This window comes from Bos mutus, chromosome 4, assembly GCF_027580195.1.
Source record: "Bos mutus isolate GX-2022 chromosome 4, NWIPB_WYAK_1.1, whole genome shotgun sequence".
NCBI classification, from domain to species: Eukaryota; Metazoa; Chordata; class Mammalia; order Artiodactyla; family Bovidae; genus Bos; species Bos mutus.
The window spans coordinates 55,488,565-55,503,096 of NC_091620.1; the positions used below are offsets into that span (position 1 = coordinate 55,488,565).

Below are 14,532 nucleotides of genomic sequence, written 5' to 3' on the forward strand. Positions count from 1 at the left end.
TCCCACTCCCTCCTACTTGGCAGTCTTAGTCCTCTCTACCTTGTTTATTATAAACCAACTTTAAATCTGTCTGGGTTTCCTACTTTTCAGGATAAATGGCACTCTTGATTAGAATTTTTTAGTCTAATTCTTTTAATTTTTGTGTGTTATACTCTAGGAATGTGAAATAAATATAGTGTACAGAATCAGAAGAGCCCGAATGTGATAACTAAAATTATCTTCTTTAAATTCTTAGCTGTTACTATTTTCCTCTCATTGCATGAAGTAGCTGTGGAAGCCTGGCCAAGTATCTTACCTCTGCTATGGTCAGTTTCCCAAATGGCAAATAAAGATCATTGTTTATCGGTAATGTTATTCTCTCCAGAGATATGAAATGTATCTAAAAGTGGAAGTCTATTTGAATGGACATTCAAAGTGATGGGAGTCTTTCCAGACTTTAGCTGGCAGCCACAGCCATTGTGCTTTAAAATCTTGTTACAACTCATTTTGTAGTATAAACAATTTGGTCTAGTACTGTGTTTTTCTTCTTAGACTGTATTTCATTATAGTAACTTTTTATAACTATCAGTATTTAACGTTTTATTCTTTAGCCTTCATTGATATAGATTTATTAACCAGGATGTTTTTCCCATTTCTTTTCTGGATTTTCACATTTCTTCTTTGATTCCTAACAAGTCACATAAATAAGCCTTTTCTTCCTACCCTGATCTCCTTCTTTGAATTTCTGGAATATTCATAGTATGTTAGTGACTCCTCTTTCCTTTTCCTTACTCCTTAATTTGATCATACACTGTTTTAATGTAGGGACGTGTTCTGCTTTTGCATATCACATTGAATAATCAGTCAGAAAGCTGAACATACGGTATATGCTTGGTAGATACATAAAAGTCATTGTGGTTTGTGTATGTCAGGGTAAGGGCTGGCTAGAAAGACCTTATAAGGGTTTTTCGTTTAAAACCCCTTTTAAATATGAAAAAAATTGAGACTCATAGATAGTATATTGTTTTCTTTGAAGACATTTATTAGAGATTTTAAATTTCAAAGAGACTTTTTCTTTCAATTTTTAGTCCAACATTTGCAGTTAATTTGTCTTTTTTTCCCCCCTTTGTGGTTTGTAGAAAGAATGTTGGCTTATATATACACTTTTTGCTATGTTATATTTTTAACGATTTCCTTTGTGGCTTAATATTCCACATAATATTTGTAAATATGCATGGAAGTAGGATGGAGCATATATTGTGACTTTCAGAGCCTGTGCAATCTTATTGATATTTTCCTCTATTAATCTGTTTTAGCTCAGGAGTGGAATGTTTGCCTTACATTACTATATTTTTCTGTCAATTTTTGTTGACTATCTAAATATTTTTGACTTACATATTGTAGTTTTATGTATTCAGCTTATGTTTGTGATATTTATTTTATTTTTTGGTTAGTTTAAAACATTTTGCCCATATAAAGTGATCTTTTTTGGTGTATGTGCTTTCACTAAAAGAAAATTTGTTTTGTTTTGTTTGCTTTGAGTTCACTTTGTTATTAATTACTGGCATGCTATTGTCTATGGTTTTTTAACCTGTAACTTTATTTCAGGTGTAATTCTTATAAACAGAATTTGATTGGATTTTTCAAGCCATTCTGAAGGCTGTTGTCTTTTAATCCATTTAAAATTCCTACATTTTTTCATGTGTTTGTTAGCCATCTGTATGTCTTCTTTGGAGAAATGTCTATTTAGTTCTTTGGCCCATTTTTTGATTGAGTCGTTTATTTTTCTGGAGTTGAGCTGTAGGAGTTGCTTGTATATTTTTGAGATTAGTTGTTTGTCCGTTGCTTCATTTGCTATTATTTTCTCCCATTCTGAAGGCTGTCTTTTCACCTTGCTAATAGTTTCCTTTGATGTGCAGAAGCTTTTAAGGTTAATTAGGTCCCATTTGTTTATTTTTGTGTATGGTGGGTCATAGAGGTGGGTCATAGAGGATCCTGCTGTGATGTATGTCAGAGAGTGTTTTGCCTATGTTCTCCTCTAGGAGTTTTATAGTTTCTGGTCTTACATTGAGATCTTTAATCCATTTTGAGTTTATTTTTGTGTATGGTGTTAGAAAGTGTTCTAGTTTCATTCTTTTACAAGTGGTTGACCAGATTTCCCAGCACCACTTGTTAAAGAGATTGTCTTTAATCCATTGTATATTCTTGCCTCCTTTGTCAAAGATAAGGAGTCCATATGTGCGTGGATTTATCTCTGGGCTTTCTATTTTATTCCATTGATCTATATTTCTGTCTTTGTGCCAGTACCATACTGTCTTGATAACTGTGGCTTTGTAGTAGAGCCTGAAGTCAGGTAGGTTGATTCCTCCAGTTCCATTCTTCTTTCTCAAGATCGCTTTGGCTATTCGAGGTTTTTTGTATTTCCATACAAATTGTGAAATTATTTGTTCTAGTTCTGTGAAGAATACTGTTGGTAGCTTGATAGGGATTGCGTTGAATCTATAAATTGCTTTGGGTCAACATCACTCATTATCAGAGAAATGCAAATCAAAACCACTATGAGGTACCATTTCACACCAGTCAGAATGGCTGCGATCCAAAAGTCTACAAATAATAAATGCTGGAGAGGGTGTGGAGAAAAGGGAACCCTCTTGCACTGTTGGTGGGAATGCAAACTAGTACAGCCACTATGGAGAACAGTGTGGAGATTCCTTAAAAAACTGGAAATAGAACTGCCTTATGATCTAGCATTCCCACTGCTGGGCATACACACTGAGGAAACCAGAAGGGAAAGAAACACGTGTACCCCAATGTTCATCGCAGCACTGTTTATAATAGCCAGGATATGGAAGCAACCTAGATGTCCATCAGCAGATGAATAGATAAGAAAGCTGTGGTACATATACACAATGGAGTATTACTCAGCCATTAAAAAGAATACATTTGAATCAGTTCTAATGAGGTGGATGAAACTGGAGCCTATTATACAGAGTGAAGTAAGCCAGAAGGAAAAACATAAATACAGTATACTAACGCATATATATGGAATTTAGAAAGATGGTAACAATAACCCGATTATGCGAGACAGCAAAAGAGACACTGATGTATAGAACAGTCTTATGGACTCTGTGGGAGAGGGAGAGGGTGGGAAGATTTGGGAGAATGACATTGAAACATGTAAAATATCATGTAAGAAACGAGTTGCCAGTCCAGGTTCGATGCACGATCCTGGATGCTTGGGGCTAGTGCACTGGGACGACCCAGAGGGATGGTATGGGGAGGGAGGAGGGAGGAGGGTTCAGGATGGGGAACACATGTATACCTGTGGCGGATTCATTTTGATATTTGGCAAAACTAATACAATTATGTAAAGTTTAAAAAAAAAAAAAATTCCTACATTTGATGTATTTTGTCATTTTTCATCTGTGATATTCTCTGTTTTCTTTGGTTTCCATTTCTTGTATGTGAGTTGTGGTTTCTTTGCACTTGGATTCTTCCATATATTAGATATTACATACATATACATATCTCTTTATTTTTATCAGCTATAAATTATTATTGTTAAATTATTCTAACAGTTTTTTCAAGAATGTTTTGAAGTTGTTTTCACTTTTTATTTAGACGATATAATGATTTTAATATATTTTTTCTATGTTAAAGATTGTGAATCTTTTTATTTCATGAATTATAGTTTTTTTGACTTATTAATTTTGCTTCATCTCTCAACAGGATGATTTAATGTTCCCCAAAATGGTAGAAGGTGTTATATTGTATGGTAAAAAATTTTCATCACATTTCCCCTCATACTTTATTGATGTTACTCTTTTAATTTTTTAAAAATAACTTTTGTGAAAAAAAAAAAAAACCTGTGATTTTTGTAAAAAGTATAAAACTGTGTACACTATTTAAGACTCAAACATTATCTGGAATTCCCTGGCATTCCAGTGGTTAGGACTTAGCACTTTCACTGTTGTGGGCCTGGATTTGATCTGGGAACTGAGATCCTGCAAGGCATGCAATGTGACCCGATCCCCCCCCCAAAAAAAAACCCCAAACAAGCAAACAAACAACAGAAAGAGAGAGATAAAACTTAAGCATTATTGAAAGGTACAAGTAAGAAAACCAAAAATAAAACTAACAGCTGTTCCACCAAAGTTGTTCCAAACTTACCATTGGGAACTAACATTTGTTAGCACCTATTAAACATCATGGAGAAGGCATGGCACCCCACTCCAGTACTCTTGCCTGGAAAATCAAATGGATGGAGGAGCCTGGTGGGCTGCAGTCCATGGGGTCACTGAGGGTCAGACAGGACTGAGTGACTTCACTTTCAGTTTTCACTTTCATGCACTGGAAAAGGAAATGGCAACCCACTCCAGTGTTCTTGCCTGGAGAATCCCAGGGATGTGGGAGCCTGGTGGGCTGCCGTCTATGGGGTCGCACAGAGTCGGACACGACTGAAGCGACTTAGCAGCAGCATATGTATTACTAGATCACTTTGCTATATACCTGGAAATTATGTCAACTATACTTCAATAAAAATTAAATAAGATATTTGTCCTCAACATTTGTTGATTATGATTGTAGTGAATTCCTTGCTCAATTTCCCCTCACCCCCTTTTTAAAATGGGGTCATTTCTTGTTATTGTCATACTTTCTACTGTTTTTGGTAAGTTTTGAGGAGTTTTGCTATCTGTCTTTGGCTGGCAATGGCACCCCACTCCAGTACTTTTGCCTGGAAAATCCCATGGACGGAGGAGCCTGGTAGGCTGCAGTCCATGGGGTTGCTCAGAGTCGGATATGACTGAGCAACTTCACTTTCACTTTTCACATTCATGCATTGGAGAAGGAAATGGCAACCCACTCCAGTGTTCTTGCCTGGAGAATCGCAGGGACAGCAGAGCCTGGTGGGCTGCTGTCTTTGGGGTCACACAGAGTCAGACACGACTGAAGTGACTTAGCATTAACAGTAGCAGCATTTTTTAAAAAATCAGTTGATGTTTATAGTTTCTGGGGGGAGATTATGAAAACTTGATTTTTGTTCTATTGTAAGTAGCTAATTCTTTGTGTCTGCTTGCTTGAAGAATGTTTTTCATTTTTTTTTCAGCAAGGGCCACATTTGTCACTATATACTTGTGTTATACCATTTTCTTTGATTTAGTTGCGAATGTGGTGGATTTAATCAGTTTAGACTATTTCTTTGATTGCTGAAGAAAGCTTCCTTCTATTGTGCGTTCCGATTATTCATTCAGTTTTATTTGATATAGTCCATACTTCAGGGAAATGAATGTCTTTTGTTTGACTATTTATTTTCTGTTCCTTATATCAGCTATGTTCTTCCTCATAATTTTTATTTTGTCATTTTTCTTCCTGTTTTCTGGGAGATTGTCTGAATTTTGTGCTGTGTATCAATGCTTCCACAGCACTGGTTTTACTCTTTTTAATGTCTACTATTGAAGATTTTTTAAGTCTGCTGAAGTGCTGTCTTCTTCCCTTCTGACATGCCTCCCACCTCCTGCATCATTAATGTTATGAACCAGTGTAGTGCCTGGCAGGCTACAACTCCCATGATGGACTTGTACTGGGAGGGCTTCCCAGGTGGCTCAATACAAAGAATCCCCCTGTCAGTGCAGGAGATGCAATCCCCTGGAAAAATGGCAACCCATTCCAATATTCTTGCCTGGGAAATACCATGGACAGGGCAGCCTGGTGGGCTACAGTCTTTGGGGTCTCAAAGAGTTAGACATGACAGAGTAACAAGTATGCACACACTTGTACCAGGTATGTCTTACTTTGAAACATGTTAGTGTTTATTTTGGGGTTCTCTTGCTGAGCATATAATATGCTACTATCAATTTCTATCCCTTACTTGTTTTATAGAAATTGTTACCTCTGTCTAGATGTAGTGTAGAGAGGCCAAGGGCAGTGGCAGAAGTGGGAAAGGTTCTGATGGGATAAAATACCTTGCTTCCATAATGGGTCAAGTTTGAGTAGTAAAAGATGTCAGCCAAGTTTTATGGAACCTGAGTTTCTGAACTAGATTAAGGTAGCTATTGAGCTAAAGGAAGAAGGATAAAACATCCTCCTACCTTTGTTCAGCTGATCTCTATGAAATGAAGCTGGGGTGTGGCATAAGCTAAAGCTGTACTTTTGGCTTTATCTACTTGATAATTAGTTTAAATTTCTTTTAGGTTCTAAATTTACAATTTTCAGGATTGTTTTCTATACTTTCTTCTCCCTTTCTTCATTTTCCCAATGATTTTGTGTCTGTGTGTTTCTTTCAGTTCTTGTATGGCTCTTTAGTTAGCTATTGGAGCAGTTGCTTGAGGACTGTTGCGATATTGAATTGAACATTTCAGAGGAGCCTTAGAGTCATATTATTAAATTGCAGGAAAAAATCTAGTTGGAAATTAGATTTGAATAGTACTGAATTTAGGTGTTTTTTTTTTTTTTTTTTTTGAGAAATTGGCTTTTTTTCAGTTCTGACTACCATTTGCTTTTTAAAAATAATTTCTGTTCAATCTAGAGATTGAGCAGTATAGTGAGATTTTTGGGAAAAAATTTTAAAATAAAATGGGATGACCCAGAGGGAGGGTATGGGGAGGGAGGAGGGAGGAGGGTTCAGGATGGGGAACACAGGTATACCTGTGGCGGATTCATTTTGATATTTGGCAAAACTAATACAATATTGTAAAGTTTAAAAATAAAATAAAATTAAAAAAAAAAAAAATGGGAACCTTTTAAGAAAGATATAGTCCTTGAAAGGTGGCTGAGCTCTTAATTTTACACAGAATATATCACTGTCTTTAGTAATTAGTTATCTCACTGTCCTTTCTGACTGGTTCATATTTGGTTTTATTTCCTGCAGTGTTCATTATAGCTAAATTCTAGATCAACTAAAGGGAATTTGAATACCCTTTTAAAGTTTAACATAGTGGGTTTTGTCATTAATTTGATTGTTTTCCTAACCTTCCATTTTCCTCACTATAAGTCAGAATGTATATTCTTTTGGTGACTGAAAAAATTTTTTATTTGATTAAAACTGGTGTTTTTGTTACTGTAATTAAATTAAGCTTGACTTAGCTCATTTTACTGTGATGAAGCTTACTGATTTTCAGTGTTTTCATTATTATTTTATCCTGGAAAGTCTAGTTCCTTCCTCTGTTTTTTTATTTGCTTGTTTAATTTTTGTTTTGTTTTGTCTTTTCACTTTATTTGAGAAGTAAAAAATATCTTTTCTGTGTTAATAGTGATAAATCAGTGTTAAAGAAACTTGTTGTGACTTGAGTGGCATAAGCTTATCATTTGGTTGCTATCCAGAAATATTAATATTATATAGCATATTATGTTATAAATAGAGCAAGAGAACCCCTATCTGAAAAGAGAAGTTTCAATATGGGACCTGATGGACCTGCCAGCTGTCTTCCCAGGTAGCTCAGTGGTAAAGAATTCATCATACAATGCAGGAGACGCAGGTTTCATCCCTGGGTGGGGAAGATCCCCTGGAGAAGGAAATGGCAACCCACTTCAGTATTCTTGCCTGGGAAGTCCTGTGAACAGAGGAGCCTGGTGGGCTACAGCCCATGGAGTCGCAAAGAGTAGACATGACTTAGTGACTGAGCATGCATGGACCTGCTGTGCTGTGAGTTGCTCAGTCGTGTCCTACTCTTTGCGACTCCGTGGGCTGTAACCCATGAGCCCACCAGGCTCCTCTGTTCATGAGATTTCCCAGGCAAGAATACTGGAGTGGGTTGCCATTTCCTTCTCTAGGGATCTTCCTTACCCAGGGATGGAACCTGCGTTTCCTGCATTGTAGGGCGAATTCTTTATCACTGAGCTACCTGGGAAGCCCAAGTGTAACACAATTGAGTATAACTTAATATAAGGAGATATGGGGGAAAGAAGAGAAGGGAGATTAGAATTTATCATATTTGGTATTTTTTTTCTACTGCTTATGGTTGATACCTCAGTAACCACGATGTGGACAAATTATGTCAATTCTATTGAAGCATTTTGGGGGTAAAGTGAATTGCATTACTTTCGATGGTCATCATTACTTGTATGCATATACAGTATTTCCATTGTGTATGGTCAAGGTCTTTAATGAGGTGATTTCTAGGTTTTATATTGATTGGATTTTATGTCAATTGAATAAGAATTGTGCTTGTGAAGTCCTTATAGTCATGTAGCTAAACCATGGTTGACCTATGACCTGTCATTTTTTATGTTGCTTTATAACTGTAGTGTTGCTCCTTCGATAAGTATTTTATTCACATTGAAACGACTTGCAGTAATCATATAAGTAAATTCAAAAGTCATATATTTATTGTTATTTATCAGTTGGGGCTATAATCCTAAGAAAAACTTTTCTTATGAAAGTTAGAAATCTTTCATTTGTGGTCTCATGTTTTCATTATCATTTGGTTTTTGTATGTAGTAATGTAAAACACAGCATCTTCCTTTCTCATGAAAAGTTTAATAGGAATTACAGTTGCAGATTATTTGACTTTGGTACATTCCATAGTGTCTGTCTAATTTGCCTTCCAGAGGCTTTAGAAACGCTGTACAGCCAAGGTAAGGAGTTGCACTCAGAATGCCAGTTAGGTTTATTCTTTTCTGTTTTATAAATTAAATGTTTTAATGGTAGAATTCCTCTTATTATTATGTATTTCCACTGAAAAGTTTTTTGGACTTACTGTCATAGAGGCTGTGAACTTGTCTTAAAAGGAAGCGCTCAAAGAAAATGATCTATGTGGAAGAGCTTTGTGTTTAGTTTCTGATTTCTATCCTATACTGATATGAGAGTTAGTTTCATAGTGGATGAGGGGGCTGGCAGAGGGGTCAGTTGTGCAGTAGAGTGGTAGCAGCAGGAAAGTGTTATGCTTTTCACTCGTTAGGGTAAGTTTTATCTTTCATTAAACGCATAGCTTCGTGACCCTTTGGTCTTGGAGATAATTTGTATCAGTTGGTGACTTTGCTTTCATCTTTCTGGAAAATACATAATTTTATGTTTTCTCTCCTCACTTCACATACTCTTGTTTCAAAGATAAAATGAGGTTTTAAATTTGTTTCTAAATTAGTAAAAATTATTTGTATTTCCTAGAGGAATATAGTCCCAGAGGAAAATAAGTTACTTCCTGGGGAATATTAAAGGGAAAGAAAGTGATTTTGGGGGGTATATTAGATTATATGCTGCTGCTAAGAACTTTGGAACTTTTAGGACCTCGTTCTTTTAACTTGTTAACCAGTACATGGTCTGTATTTCTGAACTAGCATTGGAGTGCATATCTAGGATATTGCCAAGATGAAAAACAGTATTTGTAAATATATAAATCTTAACTGTATAAGCTAAAACCGGATGCCTTAAGATTAGAATCACTTGTTATCTGAAAGGAGAATACATCAATGCATATTTATTGCCTGTTGTGTGCTGGCATCATAGCATCATTAGGATCTTAAATTCTAAAGAGAACTACATTAGTAACTCATTTGAAACTTATAAAATGCTTAATCGTTTACAAGTCTTCACTAACTCCCTACATCTTTAAAATACAGATTGGGAAGAGTGATGTTGCATTATTTCATCTCAAGATACTAGAAATTACAAAAAAAAAATGGGGCTGAAAAAATAATATAGTCAAGTAATCATGTTATCATTTAAGTCCTGTATATAATTTTAAGTTGGAACTGGTAAGTGAGTGAAATCTCACCTGCAAAAATAGGACTTTAACTCTCAATTATCTGGCTTTCATGACCCATGGAATCTGTCGCTGAATAGATAGAGTGTTACCACATATTCTACAATTGGTGATCTGTATTCACTGGTTTTCCTGCCTGTAGATAAAGTCTACTACCTTTTGTTCACTGAAATGCAGTTTACTATTTAAAATAGGTGTAAAATAGAAACAGTTACTACCTGCTTTATTGATATACTGCAAAAGAAAGATTCAGGTGTTGATGTAATTTATTTTGAGTGTGTAAGATTTAAAACCATAAAGAAAACTGTACTAATTAAATGTTAAAGTGTTTTGCTTTAATTAAGTAAAAGATGACAGGTGCCATTATTGAATACTAATTCATTAATGGAGCACCTATGTTCTAATTAGAACTTATGTTTAAATCTTGATAAGCCTTGGCTATGTGGAAACTTTGCTTAGTGCAGAAAGAAAGATTTATTGTACAGTTTCCCCCCTGTAGTTTATCAAAAAGTCATCTTAAATTTTCAAATGTTTTTATTTTTTATTTTATTTTTTTAATTTTTTTAAACTTTACATAATTGTATTAGTTTTGCCAAATATCAAAATGAATCTGCCACAGGTATACATGTGTTCCCCATCCTGAACCCTCCTCCCTCCTCCCTCCCCATACCATCCCTCTGGGTCATCCCAGTGCACTAGCCCCAAGCATCCAGGATCGTGCATCGAACCTGGACTGGCAACTCATTTCTTACATGATATTTTACATGTTTCAATGTCATTCTCCCAAATCTCCCCACCCTCTCCCTCTCCCACAGAGTCCATGAGACTGTTCTATACATCAGTGTCTCTTTTGCTGTCTCGTACACTGGGTTTTTAGAGTGAGAATATTTTAATATTTGTAGAAAGTATATATGATGTATTATAAGATGTTTTAGAGCATACGTTGATTGTCCAATTGTTAATGTGTTCTTTTACCGTAACACTGTTCCAATAGTCCATATGACAATAATAGCTGATATTTATTTCACTTTGGAGGAGGAAATGGCAAACCACTCCAGTATTCTTGCCTGGAGAATTCCATGGACCAAGAAGCCTGGTGGGTTACAGTCCATGGGGTCACAAAGAGTCAGACACGACGGAGTGAGTAACTTGCACTTGCATTTCACTCACCGTGCACCAGGTGGTGTTCTAAATGTCTTATACATAGTAATTTATTTAATTCTTCTAAGAATTGTCATTGTTACTAATATTATTACTATTTCTATTTTATAAGTGATAAAACTGAAGCACGAAAGATCAATCTATGCCGAGTTCATAATCAAACATATAAACCACTAATTATAGCATGTTTGGGTTAATGCAGCTAAGTCACTTCAGTCGTGTCTGACTCTGTGTGACCCCATAGATGGCAGCCCACCAGGCTCCTCTGTTGCTGGGATTCTCCAGGCAAGGATACTGGAGTGGGTTGCCATTTCCTTCTCCAATATGGGTTAATGTTCTAACATTAATAGAAAAGCAGAAAGTGCTAGGGTCCTTTAGAGTATGTAGTCTACCATGCTACTAGAAGTCCCAACTCTTTTTGTTTCTACTAAAATCTCTCATGCCTTTCTTTTCTCCAAAACAATTGTTTCCCTTTCAGATTACTGCTATCCAATATTCAATGTACTGAAAGTATATTGTTTGAAATTAAAATGGTAAACATTTGAAAAACCAGAAGGTAGAAGCCTAAAACAAAAGTGATTACTTTTGAACTGTGGGACTGAGGGGTGGAAGAATCGGGATATGTTTTTTAAACAGCTTTTAGAAAGCCTCAGGTATTCTAAAAATCAACTTCAGTTCTTTGGAAAAATAATGTTGCTCCCAAGGCTCTTTCATTTAAACCAGAATAGTTTGGATATAAACATAATATTTTTGAATGAATAAAAAATGAAAGGTAAATTATTAAGTGTTTTAATTAAGAAGAACAGTATTGTAGAAAATTGGTCTTTTTTTCTTTTTATTTAAAAGTTATGGTTTGTAAATTAGAAATTACTAGCTTTCAATGGTCAAGATACCATGAAAAAAATTCTACCTTCTATTTCTCATTTATATTTATTTCCAACAGCAAATTTCTCTCCTCTTTGTATCCCATCTTGTTACTTTCATATTTCAAATAAGTGGATACCGTTCATATTAATTGAATATTTAAAAATTTATATTGAAAAGAAAGTTATTCTGATTTGGACCATACAATAGTTCACCTTTAGCAATGAATTTTCTGTTAACTTTTAACTTTTAGGAGTATAAAGAATCTACATTTCCTTCCTTTTTAAAAAACTTTGTTAATGATAGAAAAAAACATATATAACATCTGTCAAGATCTGTAGTTAAAAAAAAATTATCTACTTTGCAAAGTGTCAGCAATGCCCATATTGTGTGAATGCAGCATGGAACTGATGTGTGAGTGATCAAGCAGTAGGAACAGTTTCTGTGGTAACAGTATTCAAAGTTTAGCAGAAATATATGAAAAACTAAAACATAATCACTTTGGGAGTAATGGATGGATGGAGATAAAAAAGTTATCTTGCTGCTTTTTCAATGTTTTCAGGCTTCCAGATGGTAGGAAGAGCTTTGTTCTTCCATCCAGCCCATCCGTTGTTCTTTAGTATAACTGACATCACTGCAGCTACCGCAACCATTAAAGCATCACCGTATAAAAATGGCAAAAATTAGAACTTATTGTGTAGTTTTGTGGAAAGAAGATTACAATAATCAAAGTTACAGTTTGTTGAAAGATATGCTGTTTTATTTTTTTAGTTTTTGGTGTGTGTGGCATAGCTGTATGCTATTAATAGAAGTAATGCCCAGAAATGACGTACTCTAAGATTAGAGCGTGTGTGTGTGTGTGTGCACGTGTGCTCAGGCATTCTGTTGTGTCTGCCTCTTTGTGACCCTGTGGACTGTAGCCCACTGGGCTCCTCTGTTTGACAGTTTTCCAGGCAAGAATCCTGGAGTGGGGTGCCAGAATAGATTTCCCTTATTTGAGATGCGTGTGTCTGTGCATGCTCAGTCGTGTCCAGCTGTTTGTGACCTTATGGATTGTAGCCCTCCAGTCTTCTCTGTCCATGGGTTTCCCAGGCAAGAATACTGAAATGGTTTTGCCATTTCCTGCTCCAGGGGATCTTCCTGACCCAGGGATTGAACCTGCGTCTCCTGTGTCTCCTTGCATTGGAAGGCGGATTTAATGACTGACTGACTGACTGACTGAGGGGATAAATGAAGAAATTGAAAACAAGTGACTCAGTTAGAAGGGTCAAAGTTACACTGCTTCACAGCCTGAACACTTTGCCTGTGGGAATTTAGTTTGGCTACTTAAAAAATTATTTTTGACCAATTAGTTGTAACCTACTAATGGCCTGAAAAAAGCATTTTCAATTTTGTGGAAATTTAATGTAGTCTCAGTAATCCTGTCTTCTCTTTTATGGACGATGGGAATTTGTTTATGGAATATTTATTTGTTTATTCAGGTCAAACATAGATGAAAACCTCATGAAGAGTCTTAGATCCTTATTTCATGAAGAGCATGATTACAGTTTGACTCCTTTATATGCACAGTTATTTATTATGCTAATGAGTATGCCTGTACTGTTGTTTTAGGTTTTAGAAAAGAAATTTTAAAAGAATTATGTTTCTATTGGCACTGACTTTATGTCAGCAGTCATGAATTCAAGTATGTTATGTACAAGATGTCTCATACCACTTCATAGAAAGTATATTTAATTATCTTCTAATGGATTATGTCAGAATTTCTTTGACTTACATAATTTGTATGGAAGTATTTTATATTCTTATCAAACTTATACATATGTATCAGGAATACCACTTGAAATAATATGAGTGAAAATACAGTGGGTTATAGCAGCAACAATTTTTTGATAATTAGAAATTATTCTGATGCTCTTTGTGAGAAACCTCAGGTTTTTTTTTTCTTTATAAAAATCAACTCTATTGAGGTATAATTTACATGCAATTAAATTCACTCATTATAAATATTTGTGGAGTTTTTAACTTTTTCTTCCAGTTTTATAGAGCTATAATTGACGTAGAGCACTATATAAGTTAAGGCGTATAGCATAATGATTTGACTTACATCTGTCATGAATTGATTATCACAATAAGTTTAGTGAACATTCATCATCTTATATGCATTCAAAATGAAAGAAGTAGAAAATTTTTTTGCTTGTTATGAGAACTCTTAGGATTTACCATCTTAACAACTTTCATATAAAACATACAGCAGTGTTAATTATATTTGTCATGTTGTACATTGCATCTGTAATATTTATCTAAAAACAGGAAATTTGCACCTTTTTACGTTTTTCATACAGTGATGAAATAGATAAGCAAAGGACTCACAGGAGAAAGAAATCAATGTAGGTCAGAGTATATTTCTACTTAGACAATGAACAATTCATACCTTATAATGCAGACTTCTATTGTTTCTATTGAAATATTGTTTCTTGAGGTCACATAATATCATCTAGAATCAGTGTTAAGAAAATTTATAATAAAATTAACTGCCTTGTAGAATAGATGAGACTAAGTGCAGCGTATTATCTATGGTTTGTTTTCCATTTTCTCTTTTCTGTGTGTTTAAATAATATTGTATTTTGTTTAACCAGCAGATTAAAAACCTATGTCTGTAGACCACTGGGTCTTTGTGATTCATATACTTTTAATTTCTGTAATTATTGAATGAGTAATATAGTTAATTCACCCAATATCTTCTTTTAGTCTTTGTTGTATACCTGTTTATTTCATCACCGTCTGCTTCTGGGGGACTTAAGCTTTTTCCTATATGAAGAGATTGAACACA

The 14,532-nt window shown here is 35.0% G+C and overlaps 1 protein-coding gene across 2 annotated transcripts in view; it reads left to right on the top strand.

Annotated features, from left to right (window-relative positions):
- BBS9 (Bardet-Biedl syndrome 9) overlaps window positions 1–14,532 on the top strand; it is a 480,327-nt gene that overhangs the window by 144,430 nt on the left and 321,365 nt on the right. The gene's annotated exons all lie outside the window — the stretch shown is intronic.